This window comes from Pteropus alecto, unplaced genomic scaffold, assembly GCF_000325575.1.
Source record: "Pteropus alecto unplaced genomic scaffold, ASM32557v1 scaffold79, whole genome shotgun sequence".
Classification (NCBI taxonomy): domain Eukaryota; kingdom Metazoa; phylum Chordata; class Mammalia; order Chiroptera; family Pteropodidae; genus Pteropus; species Pteropus alecto.
In genome coordinates this window covers 17,180,862-17,193,585 of record NW_006494612.1, presented here as the reverse complement: position 1 = coordinate 17,193,585, position 12,724 = coordinate 17,180,862, and positions in this window count along the sequence as shown.

Below are 12,724 nucleotides of genomic sequence, written 5' to 3'. Positions count from 1 at the left end.
TTATTGAAAATAATTTTGTTTTGAATAGTTTTACATGTATCTCCTGGAGAAACATGCATATATTTCTGATGAGTGTACACCTGAGTTAATAACTGAGGCATAAAATATGAATATATTTCAGCAAGACAGACATTACATTGTGAGCATCAGGATGATCTATACTGACGGAAGAAAATCAAAAGCAAATAGAAGTCACTCACATGTAATTCTGTGTCATATAGAGCAGGGATCCCCAATCCCCAGGCTGCAGACTGGTACCAGTCTGTGGCCTGTTAGGAACTGGTCCACACAGCAGGAAGTGAGCGGCGGGCAAGCAAGAAAAGCTTCATCTGTATTTGCAGCCACTCCTCAGCACTGGCATCACTACCTTGGCTCCATTTCAGATCATCAGGCATTAGGTTCTCATAGGAGCATCAGTCTCTGGTGCCAAAAAGGTTGGGCACTGCTGATATTGAGGGTACCTGCCAACCCATGACATAACTCTGGTCTGTTTCCTAAGTAAACCACTTGTAAGTAGTTGGTTAGGAAACACTCATATCACTCAAAGATAGGGAATAATCAAAAAAGAACCAACAGAGGCTCTATGAAAATACAGAAAAGAAGAAAAGAAACAGAAAATATAAATAAAAGACCTCGATGTGAAGTAGAAAAAAATTGTCACAGAGCAGATGATTTTTTGTAAGCAAACATATTACCAGGACTTTTAAAGTACAACAAAATAATCATTTTAATCAAACACTCGTACAAATGTAAGATATAGAAGACAGAGAAGATGGATTAAAATGATAGAAGTAAAAAATGAAGATGCCAAACTCAAGAAAGAAATGGATCAAATAAAAATTTTATCGAAGAAACTCACGTAAAATAAATTAGAATAGACACTATTAGCAATAGAGAAATATATAAATATATATATATGATAGAATTGAGGAAAGCATGCAAAATGAAAGTAATGAAAAAAGAGTTTAAAAACTAGAAGAATATGGTGTGGGAGAAAAGAAGATATAACATTAAAATTGATATCGGTGAAGAGACTCAAAAAAATGGGACAGGCAATATTAATTATGATTGAAGAATACCTTTAAAAAAAGTCATTCATCTATAGATTGAAATAACATAAAATACTGACACAGTGAAAATAAAATATAGTCTACTAAAATACCAGTCTTCAAAGATAAAGATACAATTTTTGGCTATTGAAGTAAAAAAGAAACAAGATACAAGTTGTGACAGGTTGTCACAAATTCAACCTGTGACAAGTTGAATTAAGTAGGCTGGCCTCACATTTCTCTACAACAAGAAGCAAATCTAGAAAGTAGAAGACAGTGGAACAATCAATGACTATAAAATACTGAAAAAAAAATGTATGACTTTAGAATTTTATACAAACTACTATTCAAACAGAAAGTTGAACTATTTTGCACATGGAAGAGTATAGAGAAGATAGTTTCCATAAGTTTTTAATAAAGAACCTACTAGAAGACAGAAAGACTGAATTGAGCCAAACAAGAAATCCACAGGAAAATAGAGACAAAAAGAATAAAACAAAAACCAAAGTGAAAATTGTGGTTATATAATATAATTCAAATATTGTTATGAGAAGTTAAGGAAAGTTGTTAAAGGAAGAGAGAGATAATTGGAAGTAGGCTGATTTTCGTTTTCTTTGTAATAGCCAAGGGTCAAAAGATTACCTTTAAAGCTGACAATTCAATCAATAGTGATGAAAGCATAGTTGTTCTGCTACATTGCACGCTCTGTAATATAAGTTAGTCCATGGATTATTGACAATGGAATGATATCAATATGTGTGGAAATCATTTGTACCATAACTGATTTTTTACAGATGAGCAGAATTACAAGAGTATAATTAAAAATTTCAGTAAACAGGTAAAAGCCCACAGATACCTTGGATTCTTTGCTAGTTGAGGGAATCCTTAGGCATATTTGAAGAAAATTAAAATGAGCATCAACACTGAAAAGGTACCTCCTGCTTTGTTTGCATGGTTGTCATCTTGTGACAGGTTGCATTGCTTCCCATGTATACCATAATAGAAGCCCCACTGGCTCAGAGCTCCATCTCCAACTGGATTGTGTTAGTTTCCATCAGGCTAAGTTTAATTAAAGTGCTAACAGCATTTCCATTTCACTGTTTTTTTTTTGTATTTTAAAAATGAACTGTGGCAGATTCTGGTCATGCTGAACTTTTTGTGTGTTCTAAGTTATTTCATTGGAACTAATTATTGTTTTTGTTAGTCCTCTTGTTTGCATTGGTTTGAGTTACTTTCTTCTAACCCTATTCTTCCCAGAAGTCTTGTACTTTCTAGAAAGCAATTTTGCAGAATACAGATTTTCAAAATTAAATATAATGTGTCATAGCCAAAATAATTTTGATACCAAGAGCGCTAAAATAAATAACATTTATGAAGGAGGAGAGAAGTGGAATTAAATTAATTCTATCCTTGATCACCACAGGTCAGAGTTTATTTCTAAAGAAATATATTCATTGTACTATATATGTAATAGTTATGAAGGTAACCAATAGAATAAAAATATACAATGTCCAAATTATTAGAAGAAAGGACATAATTAAAAAAAAAACAAAAGAAGAAACAACAGATATTTTTAGAGTTAAAAAATTAAGACAGCACAGCATTACGTAAGATGAATTGTCTCTGAATGAGAATAACATCATCCATAATTTGTACAATTTTGTATAATAATGTATGATCCTTAATCAAAAATGAACCAGTACACGAGAAAATAGGACTGAGGCTGCAGTAATGAGAGAAGGGGATGAGGAATAGAAATATAAGTAAAAGTGATTCAAATATTAATGTTATCAGCCATGGTCTTTAAAATAGTTGTGATTGATATGTTCAAGAAAATACATAATTAGAAAGAGAATTTCTCCAAAGAACTAAAATCTAATAAGATTATCTAGAAATAGTAGAATAAAAAAATGCATTAGTTGAAATTAAAAATAAACAGACAGGATTAACCACAGATTTGACAGAGCAGAAGAGAAGACGGTAAGTCATTTCAAAATATAAGACTAAATTACAGAGAAATAAAAGAATGGAAAATATGTAAAAGAGCATGTGACACAAGAAAAGATCTAATATGTTCTTTTCTAAGACAGAGCATCCATCCTTCAGCTGCTGTAAGTATTAGCTGCTAACATCTCACAACTCCTCCCTTCTTCTAAGATTTGCCCTTGGCTGATAAGAGCTTTGTTGCCAGAAATGATAAGAGATTGTATTCTCTGCTGAGAAGTGGCCAAAAACCAGTGACTGGCTGAAACATGGATACAAAAGGCTGAGTTCATTGCTATAAAATGAGACAATTCTGTCATGTCATTAGATCTTCCATATCTCCCTATAGTCAGGAAGAAGGTAGATTTCAGCAGAACTCAAATCTTTGCCCAGCTTTCTTTCATTTATTTTTCTCACTCTCTCACAACTTACATTTAGAAGCACTCCCTAGATAAATCATGTGCATAAGAATCTCTATCTCAGGCTCTGCTTATAAGAAAACCAATCTAAGGCATTAATATGCTTTAAAAATACAGGAAAGGATGTACAAATACATAAACATGAAAAATCATAGCAGAAACTTGTAATCTATAAAAAATCAACAAATATTATAGAATTCAAAAATATAATACCTAAAATTAAAAACTTATTGGAAATTTATAAAAACAGACTGAACAGAGAAAAAATAAGTTAATGAACTGGAGAGAGGTCAATAGGAAATTTCCAAACTGAAGCACAGAAAAATGAATCAAAATCTCATAAAATGTTATACGAAACATGTGAGACATGTAACAGTAAGAAGGGATGGGGAGAGAATGGGCAGAAGCAACATTTAAGGTGAAAATGGCTGAGCATTTTATAAAACTGATAAAAGACATCAACTCAAGAAGCTTAGGGAACGTATAGCAGTATAAAGACAGCAAATGCAATAGGCACATGATAGCTAAACTACCAAAAAATAAAAAATAAAATGAATATAAAACTTAAAATTAGGTAAAACATTACCTACAAAAGAACAACCATAAGACTTACCACTAGGTTTTCAACAAAATCAATGTAAAGTGGGGAAGAGTGGAATGAAAATGTTAAAGTCCTAAAAGAAATTTAAATTACCCAAAGAATTCCTTGCCCAGTGAAAATATCCTTCAAAAATTAAGGCAAATACAATTTCAAACTATTAAACTTCTGAAAGAAAACAAGGAAAATGTGCATGACCTTGGGTTTGGTAATAAGATTTTAGATGTAATACCAGAGCTTAATCTATAAAATAAAATTAAAAAGTTGTACTATTTTAAAATTAAAAACTTCTATGTGACAGATAGTGTTAAAAGAAAAAGATGTCACAAATTGGGGGAAAATATTTACAAATCATATATGAAATAAGTGACTTGTATCTAGAAAAAAGAACACAACAATATGAAAACAAGCAACCTAATTAAAAATTAGCAATAGATTTGAATATCTTACCAAAGATGATATACAGAGAACAAATAAGAATATGAAAAATTGTACATTATTTGTAACTAAGGAATTACAAAATTTTTTTAAACAACAGTGAGATATAACTACACACCTATTAAAATGGCTACAAAACAAAACAACGACAATACAAATTGTTGGCTAAGATGCCCAGCAATAGGAACCTTCATCCCATTGCTGGTGGGAATGCAAAATGGTATAGCCACATTGAAGGACAGTTTGGCAGTTTCTTATAAAGCTAATCATAGTCTTACTAAACAACCCAACAACTGTGCTTCTAAGTATTTACCCAAGTGATCTGAAAACTTATGTCCTTACATAAAGCACATGTATGCTTATAGCGATTTTATTCATAATTGTTACAAATGACAAATACCTAAGATATCTTTCAATAGGTGAAAAGATAAAATGTATTACATCTATATAATGAAATACTATTCAGAGATAAAAAAGAATGACCATAATACATATAACAACATGACTGATTATTAAATACATATTTCTAAGTGAAAAACATCAGTATGGTTCCATTTATATAACATTCTGTGAAAGGAAAAACTAAATAGATCGGTTTGACGAGGGTGAGGCTTAAGTGGGTGAAAAACAAAGGATAAGTTAGGATGGTGAAATTATTCTGTATGATAGTATTGTCATGAATACATGACTTTATACAGTTTTCAAAACTCATAAACCCTTACATCACAAAGATGAAACCTTAAAGCCCTCAGAAAAAATCAAGTAGGGGATTGGGAGCCCCTAGGAAGCAATGCAGACTGTGACGAAAGAATCTAACCATATTACAAATATATGACATGTCCTCACTGAAGTAGGTGGGGTGGGGAGATGCTGACCTAAATAACTTTAGAAATAGGTGGAGACTGTAAGACTAAAGACAAAAGAAACCATAAGACTCTAGTTGTAAAGTTTTCCTGAAAAGTAAGGTTTAACAACCCTGAAAACACTATAGATGTATAATGGGATTGAACAAATGAGTAAATGAATGGCAGGTTTATTACTGTTGCAGTGAGAGTTCACAAATAAGCAAGAGGGAAAGGAGAAAATGGACCATGTGGTAATTGAGTAGAGTTGGAGGCATACAGTATAAACTCATATTTAGCTTAATGTTGATGCAGATATAGATAATGATAGATGATGATACTATAGGTAAATAGATAGGCATAGAAATAATTATAGATATGTGTATATGCACAGGTTAGTTTGCACACATATATTTCCTAGCCCTGTCTCCTGAGAAGGCCTAAAAGAACAACATTCTAGTATCAATGGGCATACCTAATGTCCTTATCTTAGTTTCTAATACCATTCTTTAAAAGGAACCAGGGGTCCTTGAAAAATGACTAATTTTAGGTCTAGGACTGGGGCAGGAATTATGTGAGATGAGCTTGGAACATTTTATAGTGCCACAGAGTAAGGAAGTGCACGCACACATACACACACACACACACACACACACACACACACACACACACACGCTTGTGTGCACACAATCAAGGTATGTCAAAGGGACACAGGATCCAAGTAAGAGAATTCCCAATGGTCAAAGCTGCAAGAATTTGAGCAACAAAATAAATAACATAGTATTAGATTATAACCCACAGTATAAAACAAATATCTACAAGTCCATGCTGATATAAATAAATGACAAGATAGGATAAGACAGGCAAATCTCCCATACAGAAAAGTTCCAAATAGTTTATGTAGATACTATCCCCTTCAAGGAGATGGAGATTAACTCCCAACCCCTTAAATGTGGAATGTGCATAGTGACATTTTTTCTAAGGAGCAAAATATGGAAAGAGGTGAGGGAAATAATAACTTTACAGTGGAGAAATCTGACAAATACTACCTCAATCAGATGATCAAGGTTAACAACACCAGTGAAAAGTCATATTAAAGCTAGTATCTTTGACATGATGTGATAAGAATGATCTTCTGTCCAAAAGCTCATAATCTGTCTAACCATAAGGAAGACATCAAACAAATCCAATATAAAAAAACATTCTACAAAATGACTGGCTAGTATTCCTTAAAACTATCAAGGTCATCGAAAATATGGATGGTTTGGAAAATCTTTCACAGTCTAGAGAAACCTAAGGAGACATGACAACTGAATGTAATACAATATCATGGATGAGATCCTGGAACAGAAAAAAAACATTAGACAAAAACTAAAAAAAAATTGAATAAAATATACACATTAGAAAGCAAAGCAAAGTGAAGGTGCAATAAGATATTCTCAGAAACAAAGGATGAGAAAACTCTTCACTGCTGACCTGTGCTAAAGAAATGAAAACTAGGTCTTTCAGGTAAAAGGAAATGATTCCAGATAGAAGCAAGAAACTATAGGAAGAATTGAAGCAAATACTTTAATAAAGAAAAATGTTGAAAATTATTGATCTAATCTTAATAAGCTAGTGAGAAAAGCAAATTATACTCAAAGAGAGGGGTGAAGAAATAACTAGAGGAGCAGGAGTCAATTAGCTACAAAGTAAGCACGCAGAGAAAAAAATTAACAAAGCCAAAGACTTTAAAAATATTAATGTAGTATATTAATCTATATTAATCTATATAATCTATAGATTAATTATATTAATCTATTATGTAATATATTAATCTATTTTACATATAATAAAAGTAATATAATACTAACATAGTAGTATTAAATATACTTGATTAAAAACCCAACATGACTGATAAAGAGAAAAGAAGGCAGAAAACACAAATTATCAGTATCAACAATGAAAATGCCGTTTTGCAACAAATCTTATAGGCATTAAAATGATAACTGAAGATATTATGAACAATTTTATGCTGATAATTTGAAAAAATTGACAAATTCCTTGAAAAATATGAGTAATCAAAACTTATATAAGAAATAGAAAATGTGAGTAAGCCAATATCCACTAAAGAAAATAAATCTGCAATTTAAAATTTTTTTCACACAGAAATCTTTAGACCTGTATGACACTGCTGGCAAATGCTTTTAAATATCCAAAGGAGAGACAAAATCATTTTAATATAAAATCTTCTAGAAAATAGAAAACAAAGGAAAACTTCCCAATCCATTTTTATGTGGCCAGGATAGCCCTGGTACTTGAACCTGGCAAGGATTTTATAGGACAGTAAAAGTGTAGCCAGGTATATATTATAAATATAGATGAAAAACTTTTACCCAAAATGCTGTCAAATTTTATTTCTCAGTATATAAAAAGAAAATGTAGATTGACCAATTGGAATTGGTGCCAGTATTGATTATCTAGATTGGTTTAATATTTTAAAAAATCAATTATATTCATGGCTTCCAAAACTTAGAAGCAACCAAGATGTTGTTCAGTAGGTGAATAGATAAGTAAACTGTGGTATATCCAGATAATAGAATATTATTCAGCTCTAAAAAGAGATGAGCTATCAGACCATTTAAAGACATGAAGGAAATGTAAATGCATATTACTTAGTGTAAGAAGCCAATCAGAAAAGGCAATACACTGTATGATTTCGACTATGACATTCTGGAAAAGGCAAAACTATGGAGAAATTGAAACATCAGTGGTTGCCAAGAGTGAAGGAAAGGATTTGGTGGGAGACATGAATAGGCAGAGCACAGCTTTTTAGGGCAGTGAAAAAACTCTGCAGGTTATTATGATGATGGATATATGTTATCATACATCTATCCAAACTCATAGAATGTACACCAAGAGTAGGTTTGTCAATGTAGTTGCGTTCTCTAACATGTACCATTCTGATGAGTGATGCTGATAATGTGGGAAGTTATACACGTGGAGGGGAAGGGGGTATATGGGAAATTTCTGTACCTCCCTCTCAATTTTGTTATAAATTGGATATGTGTTATCATACATCTATCCAAACCCATAGAATGTACACCAAGTGTAGGTTTGTCAATGTAGTTGCGTTCTCTAACATGTACGTATCATTCTGATGAGTAATGCTGATAATGTGGGAAGTTATGCACGTGGAGGGGAAGGGAGTATATGGGAAATTTCTGTACCTCTCTCTCAACTTTATTATAAACCTGAAACTGCTCTTAATAAAAAATAAATCAGTGTAATTCATCAAAGTAAGTAAAATTTAAAAATCCAATGACAATCTCAATGGATGTAAAAAATTTTGATAAAATTCTATACCAGTTAATAAAAAAAATGACGAACTCAATAGATTCAGTAAAAATCAATTGGTAATTTACTAATCTGATAAAGGGATGTATAAAAATATAGTTCGTGGTAAATTTTGATGGCAACTGAACAGAAATAAGGAAATAATATCAATTATCAGCACTTCTATCCAACATTTTACTGAAGGTCCTAACCAGTTCAATAAAGCAGGGAAAAAAATATATAAAAATACAAAAATGGGTATAGAAGTCATTACTTAGAGACAACTTGATTATGTCTGTAGAAATTTGATTGTGTCTGTAAAAAATCCAAAAGATTCTACAAACTATTAAAAATAAATGAACTTAGCAAGATCACTAGGAACAAGGCCAAAATATGACAATTGACTGTATTTCTCTATATTAGAAGTAATTGGAAAATGTAATTTAATTAAAATATATCATTTGCAATCCTATTCAAAACCCTCTACTTAGAAACACGTATAAAAAATAATGCAACATCTCTTCTTTGAAAACTACAAAACGTTGGTGAGAGAAAAGAAGATAAAAATTACTGGAAGGATATACTATGTACATTGACTGATAAAATGCCAATTCTCCCCCCAATCAATAGCAACATCCTAGCATGTTACTTTATGCTAATTCACTTTATTCTAAAATGGAAATGGAAATTCAAGGACAGACTTAATACAATCCAGGCAATATTGAAGAAGAAAAACTAAACTGAAAGACATACTATCAAATACCAAAGTCATTGCAAAGCATGTAAATCAACCATCATGCTGTAAACCTTATACTTAGACATCGATGTATGTCAATTATTTCTCAATAAAACTGGAAAAAATTAAAAAGAAAAAATGTTAAAACAATAAAACAGACAAACATAAAATAAAATTTAATTTAATTTTTAAAAAATGTTAAAAAGCTCCCAATAGAAACTGAGATTTGTGGTCATGTGATGATAAACAGATGATGATGATCCATTTATCAAAACTGAATTATTAGAAACTATATTAAAAACTGTCACTGTTATTTTGAAATCTCAAATATTCTGTTAATTTTCTTTCATTTGTATCTTCCTTTTACTCAAATTATTTTATAGGGATCTATCTGCTCTTGATCAGAGATCAATTTTCTATGTCAGAAATATCTTAATAAAATTGTATTCTTAAAACTTCCAAAGATATTCTGACAATAAAACTAAAAGTACTAAAAGATAAAAGGTATTGTGAAGTTAAAAATAATAAGACAGTGAGGAATTAGCACAATAAGAGGTAAATAAACCAATGAAACAAATTAGAGTCCAGAAATAGACCCACAGAAAAATACTAACCTGGTTTTGATAAAATACTATTTCAATTCAATGTATAAAGGATGATCTTTTCAGTAAATGGTTCTGGGCCCATATGAAAAGAAATCAACCTTAATTCTTATGTAATACCATATAGAAAACCTATTCAGGAACCATCAAAATCTAAATTAAAAGATTAAATAATAAGGCTTCTAGAAGAAAACATAGAAGACTATGTTCAACACCTTAGGTGGGCAACCATTTCCTCAGGAGGATATAAACAGCACTCACCATAAAAGATTGAGATATTACACTTATAGCAATAAAATCTCCCTTTATTCAAATAAAACGTCATAGTAAAACCACAAGCCACAGACTGGGAGAAAATATCTGCAATATACATATTTCTGACAAAATATTCATATTGGTATATATATGTGTGTGTATATATTTTGTGTGTGTATGCGCGCGTGTGTGTATACTTAGAGAGAGAGAGAGAGAGAGAGAGAGAGAGAGAGAGAGAAAAAATACCTATAAATCAGTAAGTAAAAGACAACACAATAGAAAAGTGGGCAAAAGGCTTCAATAGGAACTTCGCAGAGTAGTATATTCAAATAACCAATAGGGATTCACTAGCAAATGCAGATTAACACCAAAGTTTAATACCAATTCATATTCATCATAATGTTAAAGTTAAAATAACTGACTATACCACTTGTGAAAATGTATAGCAGTTGAAACTCTCAAATGATGCTGGTGGGAATTAAAAATGGATTCATCCATTTGCAAAATTGGCAGTTTTACAGCAAACGTATGCCTAACATAAGACCCAACAATTCCATTTCTATATATTCGTGCAATATAAATGAGTGCTTACTTTTATCAACCGCACAATCTGAAATACTCGAAAGTCCAGAATTCCATGTTTGAGGTCAGGTAATCTGAAACTACAGACTTCAGTGAAATACAGCCCACCCAAAATGAGAAAAATATAGGGAGAGATAGAGAAAAAACAAATGCAATACTGAAGTGATGGATTAAATAAATTAGTCATAATCACCAAAGGAGAATTCCATTAGACATATCCTTAGTACATGTATGCAGCAGTAGTGCAAACTTAGACTCAACGATTTTATTACCATGGTGTATGTGGCGATTGAGATTTTGGCATTCCCTTGTATCCTGGGATAAAGACTTTAGAGTATAAATGTTTCACCTCTGGTAAAATATAACACATTGAATGCTAATGTACTTACTGGAAGGCACTCATCTGGCTTTAGAAGATATACTTATTTTACTGAGCAGATCGTATTTTGCCCTCAGAAATGTTGGACTGAGAAAACCAAGCTTGTTCAAATAGCCCAAGAAAACTATGGCATCCAATAAAATGCAAGTTGATGTCTATTCTCTGAAATAAAAGTTTTCCACCACAAAAGAAGCCATTTAACACTAGGGAGTTTCCTCCAGCATTTGGGGACGTTTTTAATGAGTACTTGTACAGTGTTCATCTTCCCATTCATTTTGTGGTATTTGAGGTGATCTATCAATAACAAATTAAATAATATTATGATTCTAAAGAAATCAGCATTTCTTAGATTCCTGACTAACCATCGGGGCATTATTTATTTAGTTGAATTGTCACTCAAATTAACAATCTCCATGTCTACTAGAAGTCACGAGGTAAGTGAAATGGAGGTATCAGGCAATTGGTCCACGGCCACCCACAGAGTCAGTTTTTGGAGCCAGTATTACTTAAGAAAGTTTCCTGATTTCTTGCCCCATGTTCATAGACCACAAGACCATGCCTCATAACCCAAATGATGAAATTAAGTATCATAAACTAAAAGAATATTTTATTTCCTCTAACCTTTTCCTTACCACTCTGGAATGTCTTATATTATTACTATTTTGTTTCTCTGTGTGTGTGTGTGTAGATAAAAGTCTTTTTAAAAAAATAATAAGTTAAATAATAAACTGTGTCTTCTTTGCTCTAGCTTTTGATCCTGTAAAAATTGGGTTGGGGGCAAGTAGGAGGATAGGAAGAGAACTATAACCACCACTAACACTAATATACTTGGGATGGGCCTTTGGTTCACACCCATGTCTTCTGTGCATGGTGGGAGGTCAGTCTAGTCAGAGGAGTACTTATTTTTAAGACATTGAAAGCCATATATTAAGTGGTTGTGTAAGCAGTTAGGAAAAGCATTGGGAAAATTTTCCCAGGATGTTAAGAAAAAAAGAGTAAAAATAAAATAAAATAAAATAATGGAATCTGGAAGATACTTCTTAAAATTATAGTGTTCTCATGTAACAAGTGGTAGGTTATGTATTATAGCAAAAACCTAAGAGGAATTAAAGATCCAAATATAGACCCTTGCTTGCTAAAAAGAAAACCAATTCAGAAAATGAGATTTGAAAACATACGGCAAAGAGGTCTCTGTTCCCTTCTTATACACCGTTTGCCTTTCTTAATATGTTGAAGAATACTTAGGAGATAGAAGGACACATTTTAGAGACTGATAGAAGGAAAAGAAATTCAGAATGTGCTCCCCAATGTTTTTTGGGAGGGAGCAACCAGACAAATGGTAATGATTTCTGGTGGGAGAGAGGATTTGAGGGAAAGAAGATAAAGACGGTAAAGTCATTTTTAATGGAGTAGAATCAAGATACTCATGAAATATCCAGGAGATGGTGTATATATAGCAAGTAGGTACATGTGAGGGTCTACAGCTCAAGATAGAGATTTGGGATGTGGATAAAAATCTGAAAGTT